Raw genomic sequence first — 15648 nt, 5'->3', positions numbered from 1 at the left:
CTTCACAACTGGGATTTCGAGTCCAATTTTCCCCAGCACAGGTCGGTGTTGGCTTCTAGGGAAATCACTGACCACCTTCCTGCTGCTCTGCAAGGGTAATCCTTTGTTGTTAGTGGTAACGAAACAAAGATCGGGAGTGTAGTCCTGAGCCCATCTAGCTGAGCGGAATGTCCCTTTGTCCTTCCCGTCAAATAGTAAGAAAAGGCGTTCCATTTCAGCCCATTCTGATACTTTCTCACCATCTTCATTCGTGGTTCTGTAGCCCCATTGTGTGTTATGGATGTTGAAGTCTCCAATTACTGTTCCTGGATGTGAAATATTTTGAGGAGCTTCATTTACCCATAGTTGTGCTGGGGGCTTATAGATGTTCACAATCTCTGTGTTGGCGACTTTCAGCCTGATGGTATGGATGTTATTTTCCGATTTTGTTTAGACATCTGTTACCTCTTCAACGTCATTCTTGATATATGTTGCAGATCCGTAACTTGCATGGTATGTCGCAGCAGCTAACGTGTAGCCAGGGAGCTTACACCTGGAATGAAGTTGGGTTTCGCCTGAGCAGTGGGTTTCCTGTAGTAGAACAACGTCCACCTTGTTTTCAATCAATATTTGAGTGAGATACCTTTTGCTCTGCATCTTCCCTCTGTTTAGCTATAAGAGCCGGAGGGTATTCCCTAACTCCTTTGTCAGGTAGTTCTTGGCAAAACTGTTTTGCTTCATTGCTATCTATCCTCTAACAGCTGGGATATCCTAAGGTAATTTAGAACCACCAGAGGTCCAGCAGCCTATATCTGTAGACTGTTTAGCGGTAACTTAGTTACGTTGCCCGGGGTACACCACTTGGAGGCCAGTCTACTTTGTACCCCGTTCTCCGGTTATCTTGAACGTTAGAGAGTTCGTGTATGGTTTTGTAGGACACATAGTTGTTGACTTTCTATTCGAGCCTGCCCTGTGCTCAGAGTATAAAAGCGAGCACATATCAAAAAAGTGGTTGAATATTGCTGTACATATTTTTACGTATTGTGTTCTGTAACTTTACTGTGTTCTGTTTGCAATGATCTGTTTACTTGTGTGATGAAGCTCGTTCTAAGTAAGTTTTTCTGGGTATATATTTTCCGAGAGTTTTGTGACGTTAGAGAAGTCAACTTGCATCATACTTTGTAAAATCTCCGGAACGTCAGGAGCTAAGATCGTAAGCCCTTTTGCGATTCAAATCTTAGTTGTTGGTTGGAAGGTATGGTCGATTATTTCTTTCTTCTATGATTTGGTTTTTTGACACTTGAAAGAGGCATTACTCCAATAACTGTTTTTGTTGATTTCTGGAAACTAAATGAAGTACACATTCAGATTAGAAATTAGACAGCATGGACTACAATTGGAAAGATCTGTAATTCGCTGTCAACAGATAGCTATTAGTTTTAAATTATAGTTTCAAATTATAGCAGAAGCCCTTTAAATGCAAAGTATAAAGCATAACTACAGTGTCAGTCAGTCGTGGTATGATTTTATATGTGGATACTCATTTTCCAAAGTTTTAATCTACAACAGGTGACTATATATTGTAAATTATAACCTCCTATTATCGCGTTATTAAGGTATAATGTGCAAAGTGTAAATTAACGTGGCACTGCGTCTTAGAAATCGAAATGTAGAAGGGCAGTCACGTGGCTAAAGTGCGATATTGGACGCCCACTCTGCCACCGCCACACACACCTCTGAAAACTTGGTTTCGGTTAGACTGACCTGCAGCAAAGCGTAATCTTTGCATTCGGCCCTATTTAACAGCACTTTTTCATATGTAACGCACTTTCCGTCATAAAAACTACAACTCCGAAAACGTATATAAGATAATGGGCAAGTCGCCAGGTGTTTTTATGCAGTTATATACATATATATTAAATTACGAAAAATGTGAGGTGGGTCTGTTACGTAGCTTTAGAAAATTTGGCCCCATATGTAAGCAGAATAGTATCATACATAAGAGAGACATGGCAGTATATTTGCTATTATTTTAAAACACAATGAACCAAAAGCTTCATTAATATTCGACAGCCTGCATGGCTTCGAGAGTAATAAGCCTGTTGTGTGGGGTGGTGTCTCCCTTCTCAGTGCTACACAGTTCTTGCTTTCAATGTGAAATTAATTATTCACACATTTGTAATTAACTTTAACTTCTGTAGAACGTTCTTCTCTGAAACGATTGTTATACTTCGGAAGTTTTTTGTAGAAGAGGTGGATGAACTACAACACACGAAGATGGATCCTAAACTAAATATCACAGAACGTATCTTTTAGTTGTAAATTATCATCTGTGTTTACGGTATTTAACTGATAGCTACTGAAATGGTGTATACAAAGTGTAAGTGTCCTATACTCAGAGATAACACTGTAAATAAACCCTAACAGTTGCAATTTTGTAATTTGCTTGCGCTGCGGTACGTACGATGCTCCTTCGCTTTTACTTCCGAAAACATGCCGGAGACTTGTTTAGCTTGTTTCACTCTGGTCCAATGTTCCCTCTCTATGGTATTCTATCTCTCTTTGGTCAAAACAGTGGTATGTGGACAAGCATTTTCTTGTTGTTGGTAACCTTCCCCCTCCCCCCCTCCCCCCCCCCCCCCCCTGAGACGATGTTCATCAGTGGCAGCACACCGGGTCGAATCACCAGACTGATGTACAGTGCGAGGGGTAATCACGAGAACGCACCTGCTGTCATACGAAATCGCATCCCAGATCATAGTTCCACGGTGGGTCCAGTGTACCTAGAACGCAGACAGGTTGATTGCAAGGCGTTAATTCTAATCAACATACAGCCATCACCGCACCGAGGCAGAACAGAAAACACAACATACGTCCATCTTGCCCTCCAATGAACTCTCGCTTGATACCAAACGGCGATGGTTTGGGGTCAGTGGAATGCACGCTATATTTCCTCTGCCTCGGAGCTCTACGTGAAATAACCGATTTGTAACAGTGTGCGAATTGCTAAGCAGAGCCTGTTCTGTTGATGGTGCGAATGGATCGGTCTACTGCCTGTCGAATCTCTGGAACAGTTCTGAAGCGAATGCCACGAAGTGGTTCCTTCATCTTCGGAATCAAATCAAAGTCACAAGGACTTAGGTCCGGGGAGTATAGTGGATGGTACAATACTTCCCAGTCCCACCGACCGAACAGAGCAGCCACAGCTTGCGCTGTATGCTCCCTCGCATAGTCGTACAAAATGATGGGTGGGTTGTGCAGAAAGTGTTGCCGCTTCTTTCTCAAAGCCGGTCGCAGGTCATGCTCCAAAAACGAACAGTAATACTATGCATTGACGGTCTGCCGTGGAGGAACGTAATGCTTTAGGATAAGACCATCACAGTCGCACACGAGAAACACCTTAAATTTAGACCGCTCCATTCGCACCATCTACAGAACAGGCTCTGTTAACGGTATGCTACGCCTTCCACATCGCTGGCAACGGGTTCTACACAACGATGGCGACTACTTTGAAGGACAGTAACAGGTGCAAACATGTAACTCTTTTTTATCGGTTGTGAATAAATAGTTGCCACTAATTAAGTTCCTACCCTCGTATTATTTTCATTCCTGCTGGCTCCATGCCACCACTAGAACCATCATAACTCTTGCTGAAAATTATCTTCTGTTTTATTCTCCACTGTCTCTCTTCTTCCTTATGGTCTAACGTCTTCCTCTGTGCAAAAATTGAACAATATTTGGACATCACCTGCAAATCCAAAACTTTTTTGTGTCAACACTTACAAGTGATGAAACACCGTGTAGGGAGGTGTGGCCCGTTTTCATCTATGTGCTATCTCATGAAACACATAGATCTGTAGAAGGCAAAGGGTCACTTACTTCTGTCTAAATGTCTTTGTTAGAAAAAAATCTGCGTCTTTCACTGCTGCTGACAAACTGCTATTGCATTCTCTTTCCAAGTCGTTCATAGGATGATTATTTAGTGTTGAGTACGAGGCAGTCGGAGATGACATATTCAGTATTACCCTAAACAAATTGCTACCTTCCATTCCAACACCAACACATCTCACCGCATGACAGAGTATTACGATGGCTTCATAAACACAGTTCTTAGCAGCTGATGTTTTGAACTGAATGTCAGTTTGACAGTTGTCACAAAACAAGTGCATATTATGCACAATACCATCTCTGTCATTGCTGTGATATAATCTTAAACATTTATTGCCACAGTTACCACATGCACATGAATTTCTAATAATAGAACACATAATTTCACAATCATATATCCTAAAACCACTATTCACTTCGTCTTTAGTGGACTGAAACTGCACACAAGTTCCCAGTTTCTTCTCTGAACTGCTCGTCGTCTTAGCCTCACAATATTTTCCGCTGAATTATGTTGACTCACATGTAGATAGTGTTTAATCATACGTAAATGGCAAGCTATAGCCACTTTCTTAAACACTTTACCTCTTTATTTAGGCATTTTAAACGTAAATCATAGAAAAAAAGCTTCAACACAGTCGTAGTTCTCACAATAACCGCAGAACTGAGATATTTATATTTTTGCACAACAGACAATAACAGCTGTCAACGGTAGCTAGCGTAACGCAAAGCGTTCTTCCGATGCTTTTATGACAACAAGAAGTAATAAAACATCGCAAACAAGAAGAGTGTTGTCTAGAAAAGTGGACGTGGCGCTGGACAGTGACTGAAACGAGAAAGCTTTTTCATCATTGCCGGCCGGTGTGGCCGAGCGGTTCTAGGAGCTACAGTCTGGAACCGCGTGACCGCTACGGTCGCAGGTTCGAATCCTGCCTCGGGCATGGATGTGTGTGATGTCCTTAGGTTAGTTAGGTTTAAGTAGTTCTAAGTTCTAGGGGACTGATGACCTCAGATGTTAAGTCCCATAGTGCTCAGAGCCATTTTTGTTTTCATCATTCGTAGTTCGAATTAAACTGTGAAAATTGGAGACAGTATTTCTAACATGCTTCAGAACTACCTGGTGGCAAAATGTTTTAATAATTTTTGACCAGTTTTGTCTACGTTCCCCCTTAAGTCTGTAACTGTTTAGGAATGCCTATAGAATGTAACAGGAAAATGTAGCAACTAAGAAATACTATGTGGCTTTGCCGAAGTTAGTGCCTCTGCCGGTTTTCGTGTTACCTAAAATCCATTTGATCAACCAACGACATAGCGCGTTTGTTAGTAGATTGAACCGTTTTGTGAGTGTAGTTAGTGACATCTTATTTTCGTTAGTATTTCATTGACACGCCCATATCTTCAAGCTTATACTATCCAGAATACCTTTATCTCTATAGCATGTTTAAATTTAAACAGAAAATTTTTATTAAAATGAGAGTTCATACACGGGAGGGAAGAACCATCGTAGTGTCTAAATCTCCCACTAATACACTGTAGTAAAATCCCTACATTAAAGGAGTCTCCAATAAAGAACTCGGGGCATTCAATATTTTCCGTCATTTTTATTCTCCAGACGATGCATATAACACAAATGGATCCGGAAACATCACGAACACGGAACTTTCTATTCTGTGAATCAGGTATGAAGCATCATAGTTCCGTATTTATGCCTGCATTCAAACCACATGTACCTGTCACATGTACTGCTTACAAAGGATTTGAAGTGATGGACATCCGCAGCTGAGTGACGTATTCGTAAAGGAAGAACCCAGTTCATTTGTCAAGAACATTTATTTATTAACTGCCCAACCGATTGCAGAGGATTAGAGAGCCGTTCGTAGGTGCTAATAATTAATTAAAAGCAGTCATACTTACGACTGTCGGTCTAGTTAGTATGGATAGTTCCAGCTCACTCCCTCCGAAGTGCGGAGCGCGTCACCGAGGCGAGGAAGGGAGCACACAGTTTAAAGGTCACTTTTTTATGTTTTTCTTGAATAGCTCGAAAACCGCGGCTTCCGCGGAAGGGATACCCAGTGCAAAATTAAAAAGCATTACATTTCCTACAGAAAAAAATCAAAGGATGGAAGAATGACTGATTATTAGAAATGGTGTTTTAATGGTATAAAATTAATGTTTATTGTTAAATGAAGTGCGTTAAGAAGAAATGTTGAATGTATGTTCCTATGGAAGAGCAATGGAACCATATTAAGAGATAAACTGTGTTCTGACGATGAGATGAGCTGGAGGGGTGGAGGATGGGGAGAGGTACGAGAACGGATGCCTGAGGGAAAGTATGTTGCCGCAGTTTGAGGTTTTAGAGCTACTCAAGATAAACTTAAAAATGTGTCCTTGAAATGCTCTTCCTCGCCCCTCCCCCTTTCTCCCCCTGCTCCAGTCACAACCACACAGTCGCATCACATCTGTCACTACTTTCAATAGATTGTTCACGGCGGTGCACCCTTCTACTGGCGACCTCTTCAATTTCCTCCCCTATAGTTGAGACGTAGCGTGACTACTAGTAGTGTGCGTTCCAGCACTGACGTCAGTTTCTTGAAGGGCACAAACAGACGCAATACATCGCATGTATCAGCAGGCAGCTCGACAATGTGTTATTCGATTCCAGCTGTCGTGGCGCCGAGTTTGTTTCATATGTTGAATTTTGATTATGCCTGTCTTCCTAATATCGTCGGGTCCCATTCGTTTAAAGATCTTGTTTAAGATATTTGGTTGTTGCCTGGGTTGTTTGTTTTTCACTGCCTCGTAGCATAAAGCAGAAATGTAGCTGTTATAAGGTCTCAGTCAGACCTGTAGAATTAACTGAGTACATGATTTATTACAAGAAAGGTAATCACACTTATAAAATGTTGACGTAATACTTATGTTACGTATGTATACACGATTATTAAAAGTACATGGTTGATAGAGAAACCTTATTATTTCAGATGTTAGTTTTACGTTTGTGTTTTTAAACTTTTTTTAAAAAATCAGGTGCTGTTAAATTTTAAGACTTATTTTACGCTTGGCAATTACATTTTACCCTTTAAAAAAATTAAAATTCCAAGATTTTTTGTTACATACTCTTTTTCTTGTAAAATCAAACATTGTTAAATTATAATTTGTTACATTTGTCGCAAGAAAAACAATTAATGCTATTACAATTTAATTAGAGCTGTAATATTATTTGCTAAAAAGGGATTGGACATGTGGGTGTAGTCCTAGTAAATTTTAAATACATCTCCAGAAGCTTGTACTTGTTGTAATAAACAGCCGATAGTATTTGTTCTTTAAATGTAGTGACATGTAGAGAAAGCCACAAGCTTCACTTTCAAACCTGTTACTCTTCCATCTCAGTAACGATATGAAGCATCTCCTGGAGTGTCAACAGAAAGATGGCTTTAGCAGGACACATTACCTCTTATGTAAATCACTATTTGCTTTCAGACGTCTGTTTAAAAAAGTTCGCCTCTACTTTTCACAGTGGCCATCTCCGCTAACAATTAGTCCCTTTGTTTTTGTCCCTCAGCTGATCGGGAATTACAGTTACATTCAGTGACATAGTTACTATTTACAGTCGCAAGGTTATCAAGGTAGTGATAAGGTGTACAACATAATTCAGAAGGAAGCCGAATTAAGGATGATTTAATGTTCTCTAAGGTCTTCAAGTAGTTTCAGTTTGTGAACTCTCAGTTTCTCAAGGCTTCGGCTAACAGTGCTTGATCATACAGAAAGAAATCACAGTGTAATTTGGACTCAGTCATAAATGATATTGCTAAGTGGAAAATGTGTTATGACATTAAAGCCTAAGACCCTCCCCTCTCTCCATTATTGTAGTTAATAGACCCCTTCTTCGTCATCTATGTTGTTCACTGCAGGGAAGAGTGAAAGAAGGGGGGGGGGGGGAGGAGGGGCGAGGAATGTGAACATGGCTGCAGACTGACACCTTCTTGGGCGAACTCCTGGAAGCCTCAGAGTCCTGTAACAGTGCCTTTGCCCCCTACTTCCAGCCATTTCCCATCTTCGTAAAGTCACCGCCGTTCGATTTCGAAACTGCTGTGCGGAAAGATTCGGCCGGCCGGCGCCGCAGCGGAGACCCCCTAGGGTGCCGCCGCGGCCAGTTCCTCCATCTCATTGTCCGCGTCTCGGCTCCGCTCTCTCCTCTGCTCCTCTTCCTTTTTTCTCCCCAGAGTCCTTCCGCCGTAGGGACCGGCTGCGCGCTGCGCTGGTGCAGAGTGGCGCGTCGCGGCCGCCGGAATGATAGCTGTAGGCGTGCGAGACTAATAACGCGGGCCGCACAATTAGGAACACGGCTGATGGAAGGCCCGCGGAATGAAAAGTAAATTGAGATATAATTGAGACGCAGCTGGCGGCTAATAACACCGGCCGGATGTCCGCCTCGTGTCCGCGTTCATTACGCACCGCACACGCGCCTCGACGTGAGGGTCTGCTGGACGGTCACAAAATGCACATATACTCTGTGTTAATTGGTTTTGTCCGTAGCATCGATGTCGCGAAGTGGAGCCCGCCGTACTGTTGTACTGTACAACGGAATGAATCCCTACCTCCTCACTTCAAACAGGGAAATTTTTCTACGGTGTATACCAAATGCTAGCTGTATTTGATCACCATTGCAGCTTTTAGGACTGTGGATACTTAAGTGTTTTAAAAATACGTCGCATCAGATATGTGAGTTGTTTGAAAACTGCATGGTAAACAGATATCAGTATGTCGTTATCAGGAATTATCAAAATGACAGTAGTCGGCGCCCTACATGAATATGTTCGTGGCACAAATGGGTCAGACAAAATATTGACAATTATATGCGCATTTGCTTCTTGCAGTGGTGACCCAGATCCTTACATGGTGCGAATATCCAGTATTGTAGGGATATTTTCTGTCGTCGTTTATTATTTCAGACTTCAGCTACTAGCAACACCAAAACTCTTGCGTCTATCTACCTCTGCTTATAATTTTTTTTATCAGTGACATCATTACGATGTACACTGATACAGCTTCATCATAATGATCGCATATATTCGTCGTTTTTATACACTAAAAAAGCATAACCTTGGATGAAATATCCGAATGGGACGGTTATCGATAATACAGACTAACAGATGATTACAATTTCTAAAAAACTAGATGATTTGTTTTAGAGAAAGAACTTCATTAATTGAGCACCTGGTTCTCCAACTCTGATTCTTGTGCAGGCAGTTATTCGGCTTGTCCTTGACAGAGTTATTGCATGTCCTCCTCCTCACGGATGTCGCGCCAAATTCCGCACAACTGGCACTTGAGAAACTCAAAATCCCGAATGGCTGGAGGGTTCTAACAACAATGCACTAAGCGTTCTCAGCTGGGGAGTGATCCAGCGACCTTGCTGGCCACTGTAGCCTTTGAAACACATGAATACAGAAAGTAGAAACTCTCGCCGTGTGCGGGCGGGCATTATCTTGCTGAAATGGAAGCCCGGGACGGTTTGCCATGAAGGGCAAGACAACGGGACGTAGAATATCGTCGACGTATCGGAGCGCTGTAACGGTGACGCGGATGATAACCAAAGGGGTACTGCTAGGGAAAGAAAAGCCACCCCCGGCCGTTATTCCTGGCTGTCAGGTAGGTACCCCACCGCTGTCCGAGACGCCCCAGATACTTCGACCAGGAATCTCGTTGACTACAGCAGAACTGTCTTCAATGAAGACGTTCTGGGCAGCTGAGGAGCATCCTGGGCTGCTATCTTCTGGTACTTTCTTCAACTATGTGCCTGGGAGCCTAACATCGGTCTTTCTATTTACGATCACCTCATGTAAACTTAGTTTCTGTCACTACACACCGTGACTACTTTCTATGACACTTTAGATGTGCAACAACGGTTCTTAACTATACTTATTATACGCATATTAAAAACAAGAGTTCGAAGGTATGCCTTTAATCTAATGTTCATTGCCATATATGACATATATATACTTACATTATGACGCATCTATGTCGATTTTAAGTCATGTTATGAAAGATAATATACAGGGCTTCCAAAAAAAGGCTTTAGAGACATGTTCCTTACACCATAGTAATAAAAAATGTATCGGCTCTAAAAGACCTTGAGAGCTATGAGCAATTGTTTAGTAGAAGAGATGTTTCACACTAGCGAAGTTGAACACCTGCTCGGATCTTTTAATTTATGCGTTTTAGAGCCAATGTTCAGTAGAATTTTTTTTTCTTATTTTGGTTTAAGGAACCTGTCCCTTAAGCACGTCGATGTTTCTTTGGGACAGCTGAAATATAATTTACAGTTGACAATCCCTTCCGTTGTTAACAGCCAGTTGACTAAAGAGCGAAGTTGAACACCTGCTCGGATCTTTTAATTTATGCGTTTTAGAGCCAATGTTCAGTAGAATTTTTTTTTCTTATTTTGGTTTAAGGAACCTGTCCCTTAAGCACGTCGATGTTTCTTTGGGACAGCTGAAATATAATTTACAGTTGACAATCCCTTCCGTTGTTAACAGCCAGTTGACAAAAGAGTCGTCTTATCTGATAATGTTTTCTTACATTCTGTTCAGTTCTGTTAAAATCTTTTGTAAATGCGATTATTATTGAGTACAATTTCTGTGCTATAACCTCTCTTTTCAGTAAATTTCCGATTCGAAGATGACAGTAAAGGGTGTTTTCTCATATGCGATGTTGGCTAACAAAGATTTTACGTAAAACCACCGTTTATTGAAAGCATTTACAACCACCTACTTAATAGCTTGTTCACATACTTTTAGAACGCAGTAGAGCTGCGATTATGCATGGCATGGAAGTGACAAGTCCTTGACTATTTTCTGGACGTACCTGATACCAGATGTCTACGCAAAGGTCAGATATTCCCGTAAATTAGGGGCCGGTGGTTCCTGGCACAGAGCTGGCAGCCGAAAGTGTCCTAGATGAGTTCCAACGAGTTCAGATATGGCGAATTTCGTGGACAAGATACTCAGGTCAGTTCATTAAGGAATTCAGTAACGGTTACGCAATCCACAGATGTCACTGTGTCGTCGATTATTAAAGTAGATGACAACCCCCCCCCCCCCCCCACAACCACCACCACCGTGTCTCGGTCTACTTCGCATCCGGAACGACGGTGGACATGGAGTAGCATGAAACTTGACTCATTCGAAAAGGCGACACGTTTCCGGTGGTCCACGATCGAGTCTCGATGATCCTGTGCCCACTAAAATTTAACTGACGATGCCGTTGGGTCTACGACGGAAGAGGTAGGAGCCATCTGTACACTGAACCGTATACTCCGAAACACTTGTGCCTGTACAAGCATTGTAGTTTGCCTTCAAAAAGCCATCGGCCAGTCCTGCTTTACAGAGCTCCCCAAGACTGTATTTGTTGGAATAGAAACACTTCACTTTGGTGTGTATGATGCTGTTGCGACTTTCAATGATGGCAACATTGTAAGGTTAAAGGTATTTAGAAATATGGGAATGAAGATAGGTTCTAACATGGTACGAGCGATGCTTGCTTTAGACAAGGAACGCCTTCGGGCTGCAGACAGGGCTGTAAAGAGTCTAGAAATACAAGCAAGAGTAAACAGGAGGAGGAACAAGAGGAAGCTGGAGGAAGAGTTTGCAGAGGATGAAGATAATCCATCCTATGGACCTGGAATGCACTAAAAAGTTAATCCAATCTTTGTCGCTCGATTCCCAAAACTTTTATTTTCTCATACTAATTACATGTTTTCTAAGGATCTTCCAAACATATTTGTTTCAAACTTTCAGTAAATGTTACACAGTACCTTATGCATAATTTAACACAGCCTTTTTCCAAAAAACTGTATATTTTTGAATATATAAATAAAAAATAACAAAAAAAGTTGTGAATTTTCATTACAATTGAAAAAAAATCATCTTTAATAACTGAACTAAAATTTTGTAACATCCCTGTGTTAAGTTGTAGTCCATATTCCAATAAATAATCTGTAAAAAGTTCAACTTCCTACCTCAAATACTTTGTGAGGAAAGATGTAATTTATATGCGTTATTTTAACATTGCAAGTATAGGGCGTTCCGGAGCCCCTTAACAGTCACGAGCGGTCGAAGTCCTGAGAGACGACGCCTTGGACGTAAATGTGTGTGCGTTGCTTTTCCGTCCGCGGGGTTGACGGTCCGTCAGGCGTACAGGTCGTATACGGCAGCCTCTGCTTCTCTTACATTGTATACATTTCTTTCTGGATCAAGTACCCACTATGCCAACAAGCACGACAGCCTCTGCTTCTCTTAAGCTGTACACTTTTGTTCCTCGATCATGTGCCCACTACGCCATCAGGCAACTCTCAATTTCGAGAAGGGCGGTAATCATAATGTCTTGAGATATTTGGTAGCGACCATGTACGAGGGAGAGTTGGAAAATAAGTTTCCCCTGTCGACTGTGGCCAGAGTTGTGTGGTATGAACGAAAGACAACACAGCAGGTGAACGCGCACGTGCAAGACACCTATACACCATTGGGTAGAGGTCGACCGCGATCAAGCAGATGGCGCTGTCGCAGTGCCTGCGCAAAGCGGAGGCCAGCGATTCAGTCTTTTCCCGGAGCTATGGAGAGAAGGTGCGTTTTGGAGTCGTGTTAAAAGACGGACGGGAGAGCTATGAATGGACACGTGGAGTATCAGGCAGAGAAATTCATAACCGCCTTGTTGACGTGTATAGGTCAGGTGTGATGTCGAGGTAAATGGTGCGGAGATGGTGCCAGCAATTCAGTGATGGACGTTAGCAAGTGCAGGAGATACCGAGACCTGGACGGAATTGCACGGCCACTACATATGCAAATGTCAGGAAGGTGGATGACATGATTAAAGCGAATCGGCGTATCACCATCGATTGAGTAGCGGCAGAACTTGGAATCGGACATGAGCGAGCTCACAAGATCATCCACGACATTCTTCGATACAGGACGGTGTCAGCACGATGGGTGCCCCGCCAACTGACCTCGACACACATGGAACAATGCAAGACGTTCAGCCTGAAACATCTCGTGCTTTACCGTGAATCTGCCAATGACCTTCTGTTTCGGATTGTGGCGGGGAATAAAACGTGGGTCCACCATTACACGCTCGAATCGAAGGCCGCATCCATGGAGTGGAAACATCCGTCATCACCTGTCCGAAAGAAGTTCAAAAGTACTCCGTATGCAGGTAAAGTACTACTCACCGTTCTGTGGAACGCTAGAGGAGTTTTGCTGCTGGACTTTCTGGAGGATGCAACCATCAATGCTGTGCGGTACTGTGCCACTCTGTCGAAATTGAAAGAGGTGATTCGGAAAAAGCGCCCTGCCTTTCTCAGATCTGGCGTTCTGCTATTGGATGACAATGCGAGACCACACACGACGACGGCAACGCAAAAACATATTGCAACTCTTGGCTGGGAGCGCCCACACCATCCGCCTTACGGTCCGGATCTTGCACCAAGTGACCTGCATCTGTTTCCTGCTTTGAAGAAGACTCTCGGCGAAAGGAGCTTTGGCAAGTCGTTCAACGCTTCTTCCGTATGCAACGCCTGGATGTTTTCCTGGAAGGCTCTTTGAAGCTTATAAAGTGGTATGACAAATGCCTCAATGTACTTGGAAATGATGTAGAAAAATAAAGTTTGTCTTATCTTTTTGTCTCATTCTCTTTCTTTTTTCCTTTCACGCGCAACTCTGACCACAGTCGACAAGAGAAACTTATTTTCCAACTCCCCCACTTACAACATATGCTTTCTCGCCATTCCTTGATTTACGAGCAGGCGCACCGGTATTGGTAGTGTTGAACAATAAAACAAGGGCTATAAGCACTGCAATTGGAACTTGTCACTGAGGCAGTTTGAGTCTCAGTGTCTCCTATTGGCATTCGTGTTTCTTCGTCACTTAAAGTAAGCTTTCTCTATGGCTTTATTTCAGCTAAATGTTGGTGGCCTGGGGCTTTTCGTTTGTTTTCGAAGATAAGTTATTTTGACAGGATGGCTGCTATATCCCAATATCGTTTTGAGACGAACTTCTGAAAGTTTCGGCAAGCAGCAGCACCTTATACCAGTACTACTTTCGTCGACAGTAAATGGCCAGCCGAGGTGCCTCGATTCTGCTATGGACGCTGATTGGTCCAATGGCCTGCATGTTAAAATAGTATCGTTGAGTGGTTTGGGTCTGACTAAATAGAAGCCTTCGAGCCTATCTTCCTACCCTCTGGACCGAAGACGGTGCTCAGATGCATAACTGGGCAGTCGGTAGTCAGTATAAAAAAGAAGGTTGTTCTCTGTGCGGAAAGTTTTCGGAAGTGCGATTTCGTGTGCAGGTATGTCAATCGGCTAAGGCAATTTCCTGTTTTCAAAGGCGGGTGTTGTTGTTTAGTGAGCATATACGCAGCAGATACGGACTCAGATAACGATTCAGAAATGATGAAGAGTAAATGATGTTTAAGAGAATCGTACTGAAGAGGAATTGTGGGAGGAAGTGAAACACTGCAGTACTGGGGAATGATGAGCCGCGTTTGGATTTCGTTAAGGATGTGGCAAACAGAGATTTGGGATAGTCAGACGCAGGTACAAGAGAGGTAACTCGAGACAGACATTGGGTAATAGAAGAGATACTTCAATTGATCGACGAATGAAGTAGATAAATATTCGGGGACAGACACAAATGCGGCAATATACATCACTTAGGAATGAAATAAAGTGCTGGGCAGTCACGGCAATATGGCTGCAGGATACATGTGAAGAAATTTAAAGACTGATTCAGAATCTATAAAATTCAAAACAGCCTTCGGCGAAATTAAAAACAAGGGCGGTAGCATTAAGTGTGCAGTGGAAACCCCATTGTTAAACGTAGAAGGAAGAGTGGATAAGTGGAAAGAGTATATGGGAAAGGACTTGTCTGATGACGTCACAGAAGAAAGAACTAGAGTCGCTAAGAAAGACATGTGAGATTCAGTATTATATTGAGAATTTAAAAGAGTTCTGGAACACTACACTAGTAAAGCAGGAGGTGTAGATAACAATCAGTATGAATTTCTAAAATCATGAAGGGAAATGGCAATCAAACTACTTTTCATGTTGCCTTTTAGAAAATATGAGATTTGCAGTACACCTCAGACTTCCGTAGAAATATCATCCACAGAATTACGAAGATAGTAAGGACAGTTACCTGTTGAAAACTACATTACTGTTTGGAAAATATGGAACACCAAGACCGAGAGACGTGACTACACTGAAATTTATTCCACTGATCAGGGACAAAAAACTAACAAATGATCTGCACTTCAGACATGTACATGCACCCGTGGTCTAGAAGTAGCTCCGTTGATAAGTAATCTAATTCTGATGAATAATTAGCATTGGAGGCCGAAGACTTTCGGCAGAAAAAATCCTCTCATTCTGCAACTGCCTTGCCAAAGTGGGCAGAGGAGTGCACAGACGTTCAGGGCACTCTCTTCTTCCTGGGGTGGGAAACTGCCCCTAGAGGTGGAAGGATCACCAATGATCAACAGCATGAGGATGCAGAAGGCAATGGAAACCGTAGCACTAATTTCACATAACTTGTATCCACAGGACATGTGGCTTGTAATTGGAAAAGCGCCATGATGATCTCTCCATTGGAAAAATATTGCGAAACAGTCCCCCATTCGGGAAAGAGGGGACTGCGAAGCGGTAGGGGACCATGACAAAAAGAATGACCAACCAACGAATGGATAACTTTCTGTGACTCGGGGCATGGAATGTCTTCTGAACTTGGTAGG

The sequence above is a fragment of the Schistocerca nitens genome, chromosome 5 (genome assembly GCF_023898315.1).
Source record: "Schistocerca nitens isolate TAMUIC-IGC-003100 chromosome 5, iqSchNite1.1, whole genome shotgun sequence".
Lineage (NCBI taxonomy): Eukaryota > Metazoa > Arthropoda > Insecta > Orthoptera > Acrididae > Schistocerca > Schistocerca nitens.
This window is presented reverse-complemented; position numbering follows the sequence as displayed.